Source organism: Manacus vitellinus, unplaced genomic scaffold (genome assembly GCF_001715985.3).
Source record: "Manacus vitellinus isolate BGI_N305 unplaced genomic scaffold, ASM171598v3 scaffold_53_pilon, whole genome shotgun sequence".
NCBI classification, from domain to species: domain Eukaryota; kingdom Metazoa; phylum Chordata; class Aves; order Passeriformes; family Pipridae; genus Manacus; species Manacus vitellinus.
Window position 1 is genome coordinate 625,054 of NW_021940637.1, and position 13,921 is coordinate 638,974.

At 50.8% G+C, this 13,921-nt stretch overlaps 1 protein-coding gene across 1 annotated transcript in view; it reads left to right on the forward strand.

Annotated features, from left to right (window-relative positions):
• Window positions 1–13,921, forward strand: part of LINGO1 (leucine rich repeat and Ig domain containing 1) — a 140,176-nt gene that overhangs the window by 63,856 nt on the left and 62,399 nt on the right. The window contains exon 3 of the mRNA XM_018081529.2: window positions 11,294–11,464. The gene's annotated coding sequence lies outside the window, so the exon portion shown is untranslated. The remainder of the gene's footprint in view (window positions 1–11,293; window positions 11,465–13,921) is intronic.

The following is a 13,921-nucleotide window of genomic DNA, read 5'->3' on the forward strand; positions in this document are numbered from 1 at the left end:
GCCTCAGGGCTCCCTGTGACACCAGTCATGGCCATTTCTGCAGCCTCCCTCCTGTGCTGGCCTCTGTGGTGTAGGAGCACAGCCCTGGCTTGTGCTTTCTTGGGATGTGGTGTTTTTATTGCGGAATCTGTACCAGGGTGGGCAGGTCCTCTTGCAGCACCAGCTGGTCTGTTTGGGAGCTGTGGTGCAGGACTCTGCCACCACAGGGACCCCGCAGCAGCAGCTCTCCCTCCAGAGGTAGCTGGGAAGCAGATCCTGGTCTGCAGCCTGTGTTGGCCGAGGAATGTTCCCATCCTGCTATAACCACCCTCTGGAGAGGGCTCTGCTCAGCCTCAATGTCTCTGACCTTTTCAGTGTTGTGCGACAGCATTGGCTGCAGAGCTGCTTTCAGAGCTGCTCACTGTCTAATGAGCCTGTGGGGATTGAGGGGAAATGGGCAGCCAATAAAAATATGGAATATTGAAAAGGTCAGAGCTGTTTGGTGGGACACAATAACTCACAAAACTTCTCGGGCGCTGCATCTCTGGCTGCCAGCCCCTGGGTATGTGCCCAGGGGCAGGGACTGTGGGCTTGCAGCTTGGTGGTGGCTGGATTGCTCATGCTCTTGAGGCAGGGGTGAGCTTTGCAGGTGTGCCAACACCTCTGTGGTTTGGCACAGCCGTGCTGGAGAAGTCTTTTTCCAGAAGGAGCCTTTAGAACATGGGCTTTGCTTTCATCTGTGTGGAGGGAGAGATGAGTCTGTGGTCAGGCACTGCCAGCAGGTTCCTGTCCAATAGGGACACACAGTTGAGGTTGTTTCGGTGTCGTGCTCTGGATCTGTGCCCCAGGTGTCACAGCAGTGACATGCAGGGACCACAGACCTTCTGGGGAGTACTGCTGAGTGCAAGGGCTCTGATTGCATCTGTGATACCCAGGAGCTGGGGCTGCATTCCAAGTCAGATGTTAGCAAGGAGGAGGGGCACAGAAAAGCCACAAGGGCAAAGCTCTCATGCAAAGCTGTGCTGATTTAGCAACCCTGTCCTTATGAGGGCGGGGGAAAACCTGCATCCAAAAGTTCCCAAACTGACTCTGTTTCTCCAGTGTTAGCACAGAGGGGAGATCCCCCCTTTTCTGACCCCTTCTAGTTCTCTGCCCCAGCACATCTGTCAGCTTGCCCTCTTCCACCGGCTGGTGGGGATCTCACCTCTCCAAAGTGCATCTGATGGCCTTTGTGGTGGCAGAGCAGGGCCCAGTGATCTCACCATATGCCTGGCTATGGAAATATGCTGTAGGCCTGCCAGGTGCTGGGAGCAGAGGGAGAAAAAGGTCTTTTAAAACCCATCACGCCATTTCACCCCATGAAAATGGTTGTGACAATGTACCACTGAAAGCTCCATGACAGCCCTGTGCCACAATGGTTGGTTACTGAGAAACATCAAACAGCACTTTGTGCAGCTCCCTTTCCTGTGGGCAGGAGGCATTTGGAAATGACAAATCATTGAGCTTAACAGTGAAAATTTAAGTTCTGGGAGTGAAACCAGAGGGACAGAGGGGAAGTGTGTGTTGGTGCCAGGCAGGCAGCAGTCAGGGCTGTGTGCTGGCACAGCAGCAGGTCTCACCCTGGACACTGCACTCCTCATCTGAATGCTGATTCCTCTGCAGACTGTGCTCAGCAAATGGGCTTTGCCCAAGTTTCTGGCAGGAGAGACAGTGCTTCATGCTGCTTTCTTTGGTTAAATGTGATGGTTGGATTATTCTGTGGGCTCCCCGTAGCTGTGTTCCTGTGTGCCCAGCTCCTGCATGTGCCCTGACCCAACTGTGGGCACTGCAAATGTGCTTTTTACAGCCCTTGGCTTTGCTATTTCAAGTGTTCGTGTGGTGTCTTGGGGACAGTCTGTGTGACATGTAGTTCAATAAATATGTGATGGGGTGTTTTAGGGCTTTATTGCTTTTGTGTAGCACTAATGTAATGCTATTCAAAGGGCTCTGGCATGCCCGTCAGCAGCTGAAATGGAGCAGTGGAAGGATGTTCTTCCTCTCCAAGCCCATCATCTTCCCCACTTGATGCTCTCAATCATGATATAGTGGTCTAAAGGAGACAACTTGTCTCTGTTAGCACTCATGTAAAACAGGCAATGGGACCATTAGAAGTGACTGTGGACTTGCCTTGTTTTAAAAGGGAGCAAAAATATTTGGCCCAAGTCCCATTGGAGCATTTTTAGCTTTTGTGCAAACCTTCTGCTAGACAACTTGTTTCTAGAGCTCCTAGCGGAATCAGGCTCTTGGGTTTTGGATCACCTCTGGGAGGAGGTGCAGGTGCTCTTTAGGGCTTTAGCCAGTCTGAAAGGTGTCACCAGGCCTTAGTGGTGTATTGGATGGGGCTGGAAGCACTTTCTTGCCTGGCAGACCCCTGATTCAGGGCAGGACTTGTCTCATGTTCCTAGCTGTGCCCAAGTCTGCTTCTTCCAGGCTGTTCCTGGGTAGGGAGGCCACCCTGAGAGCAGAGCCTATTCTGTAGTGATTCCTGGGCCCCTGTCTCACACAACAGCACTGAGTTGCTCGAGCTTACATGTTGATGGGTGCTCCCTGCATGTTGATGAGCTGCTGTTATTCTGGATTGGCTCCTCAGCACCACGTTTTGGGCCCCTGGCACTTAATAGCTGCAATACCTAATTTTAGTTGTAATGGCACTCATTCTATCTGCTGCTCCCAGCATGTGTAAGTGACATAAATTAATATTATACAGAAAAAGTCAAGTTTCTGGTGTGAGATCAATAGATCGTAACGTGGTGATATTTGAAAACACATCTTATTAGCAGCTCATATTTTGGCACTTTCAAAAGATTCCCATGAGCCCCCCTCCCTGCTGCCCCAGGGAGCTGCTGTGCATGTGGTTGCTGACAGCATGCTGTGGGATAACATTGCCTGTGCTGGATGTCACTCTGTGGCTTTATCCCGCGGGAAATGAATGCCCTGATGGAGAGAGGTTGGAGTGCTGCTGGTCACTGCAGGGTGGGGCCAGTGCAAGCTGCAAGAAGCCTTTAGCATCTTGCAGCTCTAATGAGTAGGGCTTCTTTCTGAGCTGACTCGGGGTGTCTAAACAGGCAGACACTACAGAGTTGATGTTGTGTGGTGCTGTTGTGACCAGCCTGCACGGAAAAGTGAGAAAGGGAGGGCAAATGAACCCACAGCTACTCTCATGTCCTGGATGAGGATAGAAGTTCATTGGAAGGACAGAGCGCACCTGCATGACCTGGGCTGTGGTTCTGTGTAGATGGGCAGAGCTTTGAGCTTTCAGGGTTGAAACAGCACCTTTTAGCAACATTGATGAAGAAAAGTAACGAGGGGCCCCCGTGGCAGGGCATGGCTCTGACTCACTGCAGTCCTTCTCGGCCTCAGCATATGGAGATCTCTGCAGAGGCCCTCTGCTTAAAGTCAGCTTAAAGCGACTTCCTCGAGGACAGGGCTCAAGGTAAAGGTGTATGTTTTGAACTGGGGTCTCCAGTTATTCCCGTGCTTATCTCCTCCCTGTGTGTGGTGGATGGTGCTGGGTTGATTTGTCTGCATGAGTCAGGATCTTTGGCATGGAGTTCAGAGCTGAGTTTTGCAGCCAACTGTAATAATATCTTTCTAGGGCATGTGCACACACCTCTCCCCTCACATGTCTTGCTCTGCTTTCTCCTCCTTGGGAGGAAGCTGATCTCTGCAGCCCTCATCCATCAGAGCAGATCAGAGCAGCTCCCAGCTCCCCCCGTGCTGTAGAGGAATTGCCAGGATCAGAGGTTTGGATTGTAACTGTGGGGGATGATCCCTCTTTCTGTAAGCCTGGAATGAGAGAGGTGATGTGCAGTCATTCTGCACTGGTGGAGTGTGCTGGATGGAGAAGATTCACTTTCCTCTGGTCCCCAGAGCCAACGGAGCTGTGCTGAGTTTTGTTCAAATGGAAGATGCTTGTATACACTTCTGTAAGCAATGAAGTGACTCAGGTTGCCCACTCAGTCTTCTCTTTCCACAGACTGTTCCCAAAGTCCCTCTGGATGTGTCTGAAGCATCCTAAATAAGACCTGTGTATGCTGCGCTCCAAGGTGGAGGCTGCGCTGAGCTGCTCAGAAAAAAATAGGCCACTGCTTTCCTCACGCAGGAGGCATTTAAAGAGCCTGTGCAGGAGGAGTGTGGGCATGTGGCTAAATCAGAAGCGAGGAGCCGTCCCCTCCTGTGGTACCTCACCTGCCTTCTATGAAATGGGGATGCTGCAAAGCCAGGCTGCTTGGCTTTTTTTGGTAACTTGCTTAGTGGCGCTGGCTTTGTGTGCTGCTCCTGCCACCCGTCAGAAATCACTGGGGAGAAGCAGCTTGCTTTTTGCTTTGCCTTTCTGGCTAAGGTTTCCAAAATGGCTTGGGTTTTACCTCTTCACCCAGAAAAGTCAACAGCAAAACCTGCTTGCCTGAAGTGGGATTAGGCAGTTGCCCTCATGGGAATCCCTGCCTTGCTCCCCTGATTCTTTCTCCAGCCAGATACTCAGGCAAAGCATCTATCTCCATCTACCAACCCGAGATGCTGTCTCTTCACTAATTAAATGAGGAATATCATCTCTTTATAATTCTGTCAGTTGATTTCAAATTAAAAAGGTACCTATAGGACCAAAAGGAATCTCATCCTCCCTCTGGGGACCACCTTTCTTTTTATTTAAGTTTTTTTTGCAGGCTGATAATTCCATCTGAAGGTCTCCTGTGATACTGCGGTAACCCTTGGATGCTATTCAAGTGCATCCTGGCCCCCGGCATGTGCTCATTGCCTCCTAATTGCTCTAAATAAGTTGGGAATGATGAAATTAAAGTGCCATTGATATCAGGCAGCCCTGGCACACTGCAGTTACAGGCATGGGAGGGAAGTGGACAGATGGGGAGACGTTAGGATAATAGGTATTAAATGCAGATTTTTACCCTGTTTGGGATCCCCATCTAAGCACAGTTCAACTTCTTGGTGCACCAAGTTTGGCAGCTCCTGTGCTGGTGCCCCAGCTGAGCATTTGGTACACGTTGATGATGTGCAGGACATAAAAATGTATGACCTCCCTCAGTTCCTTAGAAGTTCCTGGATAATGGACTATCCGGGGCAAAGATGTGCAAAATAATCCTGAGTCCACCCAATGTCCTCAGCCTGTAAATCCTGGGTTGCCAGGTTGATGTGGTCAAACTGCAGCAAGTAGGTATGGGCTTGCTGGGTCTGTTCTCAATCATCAAACAGGGCTTATCCCTCTCTTCATTCCCTTAATCTGTGATTTTGGGGTTGAGTTCAGGTTTCAAAGCTGAAACAGCTGAGTTTGGGTTTCTAGTGTTGAACCCAGAAGAGAATGGGGTGTGCTCCTGTCCTGGCATGCAGGAAGGCTGGGCTGAGATCCCCTGCTCCTGATTTAGCACTGGTAGGAGATGTGGGGTTGGGAACTGCTCTGGGCAGAGGCTGGGATATGGTTGGTGTCATTCAGTAGCTGCTCTTGTGCTCTACTTACCTGGAAATGCTGCTGCCTTTAGTGTCCTTTGCTCTGAAAGGAAACAGAACATTTTTGGCATATGGAGTCAAAGGGGAAGAATGATACCTTGCTGGCTGGTGCTGAGTCCCATCAGAGCAGAGGGGTCTGGATAGGACCTGACTCCAGATCTTCCTCAAAGGCAGTTTTGTGACAATCTGTTCCCAGCCAGAACAGAGTCATCACAGCACCCACAGAGTGAAAGTCATCCCAGTCCATCAGTTCAACACTCATCCCCATGACCGTGTATCCCATCCCTGAGCGCTGTCTGGCTGTGCTACCACAATGCTCAAGAAGAGCACTTTGGTCAAAGCACCTCATTTTTGGAGCCTGCAGAGGTGGCTGGTCCCAGAGCTGCAGGTGAGGATGAGCTTCATCAGTCTGCAGGCACTTGTGTAGCCTTACAGGTGTGTTTGGTTCGGTGATTGTGCAGTTAATAGTTTTCTAAAGATGGATGGCAGGTACAGCACAGCAGTTTGCTTTCCAAAAAAATGCCAGTCATTCTAATCACTTGCCTAAGATTTGGGTCAAGTCCAGCTACCTGGCTTTGGATAATAAGTCTCCCAAGCCTTCCTGAGCTTGTCTTTTGAAGCATCAGTATTCTCAGGACAGTTGAAATGGATGGGAGGTGCTCTGACATGGCAGCCAGCTGGCCTCTGGGATGGATGGCTGATTGCAAAGTGATGGAAAGTTACATTTGCTCAGTCTGAGCCAATTCTATTCCTGTAACTGGCATTGGCTGTGACTTTGGCTTCCCTGTGGCTTATCAGATCCCCACCCTCTGATGTGCTCACCTAGAGACTTTGGGTTGAGATGGCAGGATCCCTTGCTCTGGGCAGCCCTCCAGGCTCCTCTATCAGAGGAATTCAGGACCTGTGAATTCCACCTGTTGCATGTTTAAAGGCCAAAAGAGTAGATTTATGATTCACTGGTCTGACCTGTTCTGCAACAGAGGCCAGATCTTGTCCTTGTCTGATTCTTTTGTCAAGTGCAGCAACTCTGGGTGCACTCAGGTGTGTGGTTCCCAAAGGCATGGGTGCTGCAGGGTCTTGGCTCTGCTGGCAGGTAGGAGAGGTCTCTACAAGGCTCCCATCTGTTCCTAGCTGGGGTGTTTGGAGCAATCCTTTGAGTAGGGGTGCTCCCAGAGTGCCTGAGCCTGCGTGGGGTGTCACATGTGGTGTTTGTTTGCACGAGGGATCACGGATGCTGCCTGGGCTGGTCCCAGTGACTGAGTGCTCAATCCTCTCAACACATGGTGCCTCCAAGCAAACAGGAGGTGGTTGTAGTTGCTGTAAATTCCCACAGGCAGGAAACACACTGAGTTTGGAGGGAATTAGGTGTAAATTCATTGAGTTACCTTTCTTAAAAGGATCTATGAGCTGCAGGGATGTCAGCATGATGCCAGTTATGCTTTCCAGTGGGCTGACCTCCCTGAAGCCCAGCACCTTGCAGGACTGTGATCATGTTCAGGGGTGCACTCCCACCCATTACTGCTGCTCCCTCTGCTTGGGTAGAAGTGCCCCCCCAGTCACAGCCCCTCCACAGCTGAGCTCTCAGTGCAGCACCTTGACTCAAGCCAAAGTTTGTGCTGGTTGGCACAGTGTGCTGTGCCCTTGGGATCCACACCCAGTGCACCCTCCTGGAGCACAGTTAATCCTTTCCTTCCTGTCTCGCCTGTGTGTTGGTTGGAGCATCTCTGCTGTCACCTTGCTTCCCCTTCCCCTGACCACTTCCAGGAGGTGACTGCCTCTGGGCACTGTGCCTTGGATAGGAACAGGTCTGTGCCAGCTCCTGCCAAGAGCCATCCCCTTCTCTGCATGGCTGAGCACAGCACAGTACATCCCTGGACCTGCAAGGAAAAGCTCCTGGTGACTTCCATCAGGAAACAAGCTGGGCACTGCCACAGGACCAGGGAAACAGGGAAACACAGGGCAGGGCTGGCTCGTCTGTGCAGGCACGCTGGGTTTTGGCCTGTGCTGAAATGGGCTGTTCTTCCTGAGGATGGAGGAGGAGGAGGAAGGAACAATGCTGGGTGAAAAGCCCTGGTGAGCTGGGCTTGGCGTGGGAGTGGAAGGAGGAAGGGAGCAGTGCTGGCTGCTCCCAGGAGGAGCCACACAGGAGCTGTCACTATGTGTCACTCACTTTTTGACAGGTGCAGCCTGCTTGGCCATCAAGTTTAGTGGAAAAGGCCGAGCAGGCACCAAGGCTTGTTTTGTCACCAGGATGGAAAGTTATTTGATGCTGCAGACAACTGCCTTATTGGTCTCTGTCATGCAGAGCCTGGGCAAGGCTTGGTCTGGTGGAGCTTCATATCTGGGGAGCAGATCCCTTGGAGTGCTGTCCTGGGTGAGATGATGCAGTTTGTGGCACGATGGCTCTGATAATTGGACCAAGCTTCAGTATCTTGTGGGCTTTGCAGCCCGTCCAAACAAGGCAGTCTCAGACCCTGGCTGACACTGAGCAGAGGGGGCTGCTACTGGTCTCCACTTGCCCCAGGTACCCAGAGATGTCCTGGCATTGCCTGGCAGGGCAGTGGGTGGAAGGAAGGACTTGTTTCCCCATCTTGGTCCCTTACGGCTGAGATTTCTTTCACAGAGCCTTTCACCCAGAGGTGAAGTCACTCCCCATGGCCACCTTTAACAGCTGCTTCTCTGCATTGTGGGTTGTAAATGTCCCCTTAATTTAGTGCCTGCAGTGCACTAAAGCAGCAACCTTAGCACAGCCTCTGCATAATGACTGGAGAGGCTCTACATTGTGAGCTCTGACTTGCTCTCCTTGACTGCTGTAGTCCCAGTGGCTGATGTCTCCTTTATCCTGAGTGCCTCAACCTTCTCCCCACTTGCTTTTGAAAGATAAATCCCTGTAAAATAGAAAGATTTAGTCTAGTCCAGCTGGGCAGGTCAGTCCAGGCAGTAATGCATTCACATCCTAAATGTTTCAATTCTATTGGCTAAACTTCCTGGTGAAAGGTGGTTTTTTCTCTCCTTCACAAAAAAAGAATAACAGCTCTGACCTTGAGGAGAGAAATTATGAGGGTTCAGAGTTCTGTTTCCTTTTTTGTTGCTATTTTTCTTGCAAAATATTCCAGTTGAGAGGGATTTTTTGCTTAAACAATTTGTACCCAGTGGATAGATTTATTCCATTCAGCTGCCAGCCACAAAAAAGCCCTGTTATTCCCTGTGGCATGTTTTTTTTTTTTTTCCCTCTCAATACTCATAAATACTCTTGCAAAACCTGAGTTTCTACTACTTTGCAAACATGAGGGACCAGGTACTCCTGACCTGTTTCTGATGCTGGAGGAATCATCACTTGCCTCCTTCTCTGTTGTGACCCTGGGTAACTTGAGTGGTGCTCAGGACCTGTCCTAAAATATCCCTCTGTTTACCCAGGCCTAATCCCATTCCACTCCCTTGTTATTTCTGTCTCTTGGGGATAAAGGATCTGTAAAAATTTGCTTTTTTGAATGTGCTGGAAGCAAGAGGTTCTTTGGAGGCAGCACTTTCAAATCCCACCTGGCTGCTACTTCTCATGCCTCTGCTCCCAGCCAACACCCTGCTGTCCTGGCTTTTAGCAGGACTGGGCAAAAAATTGATTTCCTGGTTTAGCATCATTCCTTCAAGGGAGAAGGGGAAAACGTGGAGATTTGGTTTGAAATTGTTTGAGTGAATGTGGCAGAAACGCAAAGTGAACATTTGGGCTTGACAGCAGAGTTGGTTTAGACTGAGTAAAAAAGAAATGAGAAGACTCTTAAAATGTCAAGTGGGCTTGGAGGGGGGAAAAAAAGGAAATGTTACTTTTAAACGCATGAAAACTGACCGCTTTGATGCTGACTGATCACTTAATACTCTTTTGTGTCTGTTCCACGTGATGAGGCCAGTTTGCCAGGCTGGGATCACTGCTGGTGAGTTTGGCTGTGGTAGCTCCTCACACTCCGGGCCTGCCTCAGTTTCCCTTCATAGAATCACAGAATGTTTTGGGTTGGAAGGGACTTCCAAGAACATGTTGTTGCAACCCCCTGCTGTGAGGGTTGGAACTTCCCAGGTTGCTCCAAGCCCCATCCAACCTGGCCTTGAACACTTCCAGGGATGGGGCAGCCACAGCTTCTCTGGGCAACCTGTGCCAGGGCCTCACCACCCTCACAGGGAAGAATTTCTTCCCAATATATAATCTAATCTTCCCTTATCTGCAGTTTATCCATGAGGTTTGGGGCTCTCCAGCTGCCTCATCTCACCCTTTGCCGGGGTAGGCTAGTGCAGGGGGACCCACGTGGTGCTGCAGCACGTTTCTTGCTCAAGAGATTTAACTGAGGTCTGGGCTGAGATCTCCAAACTCATTGCTGTGGTGAGTCTGAGTCAGAGCCTCCCTCCCCTGACAGGCAGCTCTGTCTCTTTATGCTTTTAATTTCTTTGGAGCTCAGATTTTCGGCGTCCTCACCTCTCTGCTAGCGCAGTGTTTTTAGGAACAGATGGGCTTAATTTCCGATTGCCGCCCCCTGAACTTGGGAGGAGGTTTGAGTTTGGAGCCAGTCTGCCTCTTGTTCCATGTGAGTCCATCCGGCAGGCTCCTGCCTGCCCTGCCCCCTGCGGACACGGAGCCAAGGACCCGGCAAATACCCCTCCCCATGATGAGGAAGGTCCTCAGAAGTGAGATTTTTCTCTCTCAGTGGATAAATCCGTCTCCACGTTACCTTAGCAGTGGAAACGGCTGAGCATCTTCTTATGAGTTGATACTGTTGAGATGCTTAGTCTAAGCTTCATCTAATCCTCTTTCAGTGAGCAATCGGGCTTGTGATCTCACACAAACAGGTTTTCTGACTCCAGCCTCGGCATTTTGTGGTTTGTGATCACAGTGGAAGAGTGATGGTCCTGCTGCATCTCTGTGCTGCTGCCCCTGAGCTGAACTAGAGGTGAAAGGGAAAGGAAAATGAACCTACAAGTTTCTACCCTGAACTCTGTACCTGACTGTTGGATTTTGGGTCTAGGTGTCAACTCCTGCTTTCATAAGGCTTCGTGGTGTGGGATTTCCCTATCCAGCTTCCTGTGGATCATAAACTAGATTTTTACAACTGTGATTTTTGTGTTGGATAAAAGTTTTGGGGTGGTTTTCTTTTGAGAGCACACTCCTGAATCTGGCCTCCTTTGCTTCTGCCAGTGTGGCCTGAGAATCCTGTCACTTTTTGGGAATCAATAGCAAATATAAAGCACATTTAAAATATTTCCGTTCCCTTCCTGTGTGTCAAGGCCCCAGATTCAAGGCAGAGTTTAGACCTGTTGGACTTTGCTTGCGCTTGAAAACTCCTAGACTGTGAACTTGGCAATCAAAACCTGATTCCTGCTTGCTGGAAGTGGGAGCCTGGTGGGTGAGGTTCAGCAGGCTTGTTGCCCTCCAGCATCACATTGTCACCTTGGCACCTGTGTGTGGGCATGGAGTTACTGGCAGTGGTCCTGGCACAAGGCAGTGGTGGGGCCTGGCACCTAGGACCATTCTCCTCCTCAGGGCATGGGAGAAAGGCTGTGGGATTTGCTGTCAGTAAGATATGATGAGTTCCCAGCTGGTGGTTAGACCTCGTCCCTGAGATCTGTTTTTGACTGGCTCTGGGATGAACATCACCCCTCCTGGAGCAAGGGATGGTTCCTGGATGGCTGCCTGTCCATTCTGCCATGGGCTGGGCTGGCTGCAACGATCGATGGCCGTGGGTGAGGGCGAGCAATCCTTTCTGGAGGTGATCTCCAGCGGGGCAAGTCACTCAGCACCTCTTCACACTGTCCCTCTCCTCCTGTCTTGCAGGGCTGTGTGTCTGAGGCTGAGCCAGGTGCCCCCCTGCTCCGTGTTGGGTCCCATGAGACAGGCAGGACCACCCTGTCCTTCCCACCCGGGGCCACAGCACCCCCCTCTGCCCCCGCTGACCAGGACACCTCTCCAGCACCCCGAAGGAAGCTGCAGAGCTCTGCTGCCACGGTAAGTCCCTGGGCTTTGGCTCTCCTTTCCCAGGACACTTCTCTGGAGAAGGGCGTGCTCCAAGTTTGTGTCCCCATTAGCTCCACGTGCATCCCTGGCTGCAGTGGGGCCACAGCGTGGGGTCCACACACAGGCTCTGAAGGAACAGCTTATGCACCAGAAAATTCAGGTTTCAGTCAACAGACTCGGCTCACAAATTCAGGTTGTATTTAGCAAGTGGCTTTGGCTGAGGAAAAAAAAAAAAGTGAAACACTGAAAAGTTTGATTTTTTTTTTTTTTGACATTTTCAAAATGAAACCTTTCAGCCATCTGTTTCGAGATGACATTTCAGTTTGAATTTTTTCTAGGGTTTTTTTTTTTTCAGCGTGGGGGGGAAGCCACCTACAAACAAAATTAAAGCTACACTTCAGCCCAAACAAAATGTTTCATTCAGCCCCAGATTATTACTGGGGCTTTAAAATTTGGCAAAGATAAAAAAAATTACTTTGGTCACCCTGCATTACTTTCTTTTCTCAGTTTGGCCACCGAAACAAAAGACAAGCATGTGGGAGCTGGGGGGGACATACTACACAGTGTTGGGGGGTTTTGAGTGGGAGCTTGGGAAGAGCTCGTGGTGGCAGAACATGTTGTACCAATGACTTTGGTGATGGCAGGAGACTGTGGGAACTAATTTTAGCTATGCCAGAAAGCTTGTTCTGGAGAGGAGAGCCTGCTGTGCTGAGCCCACCTGGCTCCTCCCAGGGCTGTGGTGGTGGCCACTGGTTTCTAGGCATGCTGCTGGGTGCCAGAGGTGCATAGCAGATCTCACCCAGTGCCAGTTTCTCCCTGCAGAGCAGCATCTGTGCCTGTTATCTGTTTTCTCCACCTGGTGTTTGAGAAAGTCCATCTTGAGGAGATAAATGTGATACTGGAGGGAGCTTCTGGTCTGCCCAGAAGGTTTTTCAGCTCTCTTTGCACAGGAGAAACCACCCTGGGGAGGGAGGAGAGCAGGGAAAAGGACTGGGGAAGCAAGGGGCAAGGGTGGCTGGTTTGTGTGGCCAGAGCATGAAGGGATGAGCTGAAATGTGTCGGCTTGGTTTGGTGTCAGATGTAGTGAAGTGATGGGAATGAGGGAGAACCCCACCTCCCTGAAGCACCACGACTTGCAGAAGAGCAGCAGTGGGGCACTGTGAGGGGCACAAGCTGCCAGTGCAGAGGGAAAGTGCTTTGTAGTGAGCAAGGCCCTCCTCTGGGGCTGCAGAAGAAGCTGCATAGGCTCCTCTTGGCCCCTGAACGGCAAAGAGGAGATGATCTGACCATCCTTGCCAAATCCCATCACTGTGAGTGCCTGGGTAGCCCTTCCACCACACAGCTCAGCTGAAACTACCTAATTAGAGAAAGAAGCTGTGCTTTTCATTTGCTACACCCTCTCCACCCCCAGTCTGTCCCAGATGTGACCTTATCCAGTCACACAGAACTGCCTCATGTGGAGGCACGTGTTGAAAGGGAGGTGTGTTGGGTGGGGGCTGCTGGACTCGCTGGCATGGGGCTGTACCTGCCCTGTGATGCTTCATGCCCTTTGTCAGGAAGGAGGAGCGGAGGGCTAAGTCACAGTAGGAGAACCCCAAAATCATGCCATAAACAGTCTGTGCCCCAACACGGGGGGCTGCAGGAAGGCATCCTCCACCAAATTCCGAGGAGAAGCGTGCTGCTGGCACACCCTGGCTCCTGCAGCATGGGCGTGCAGGGCTCCCACTCCAGCAGGAAGGCTTCAAACACAGCGTTCCAGGCAGGTGTCTGGGAGCGTGGTGGGACAGCAGGTGTTTGATATCTGCTCTCGTGTGGTCCCATGCTTCTGTCAGCACTGGCTCCCTGCTGAAGCGTTGTAGGGCCGCTGCCTTTGTTGCAGAGGAAAAAATCAGCTGTTCAGAGGTACGTGAGATCAGAAGGGATCAGGGGTTGGTGCGGATCTGAAATCGATGTTTGCCCTTGTTTGGAGGGGAGATGGTTGTGCCCAAACCTCTGTTGGCTGTTTTACAGGTGGCCATGGCTGGTAAGGCTGGAGAGGGTGGTAGGACCTTGTCCCTATGGTTTTATCCCACAGGGAATCCCTCCAGCCTGGTGTGGGAGGGTCTCTCCCCAGGCCCTTACTGGAAGCCCCCAAAGCCTCCTGAATCGTGGACTTCTGGGTTTGCATTTAGTATTCCCATCTTCCATTCTCTTTCTGTGTTTTCATTTCTCCCTCTCTTGCCCCCTCCCTCCATCTTTATCAGTAGCTAATGAAACAGGCAGGGAGAAACCCAATTCATACAGTAATTAAATTTACTTAGTGGGTATTCAGCTGGAGTAATGAGAAGTTTAATTCAATGATTAGTTTTTTCTTTCATTAATTAAAAATGGAACAACGGTGCAGTTACAGTGGGCTGCATTGATCCTCCTCGTGGAAAGCTGCTGATGGAGGAGGAGGAGGAAGGAAAG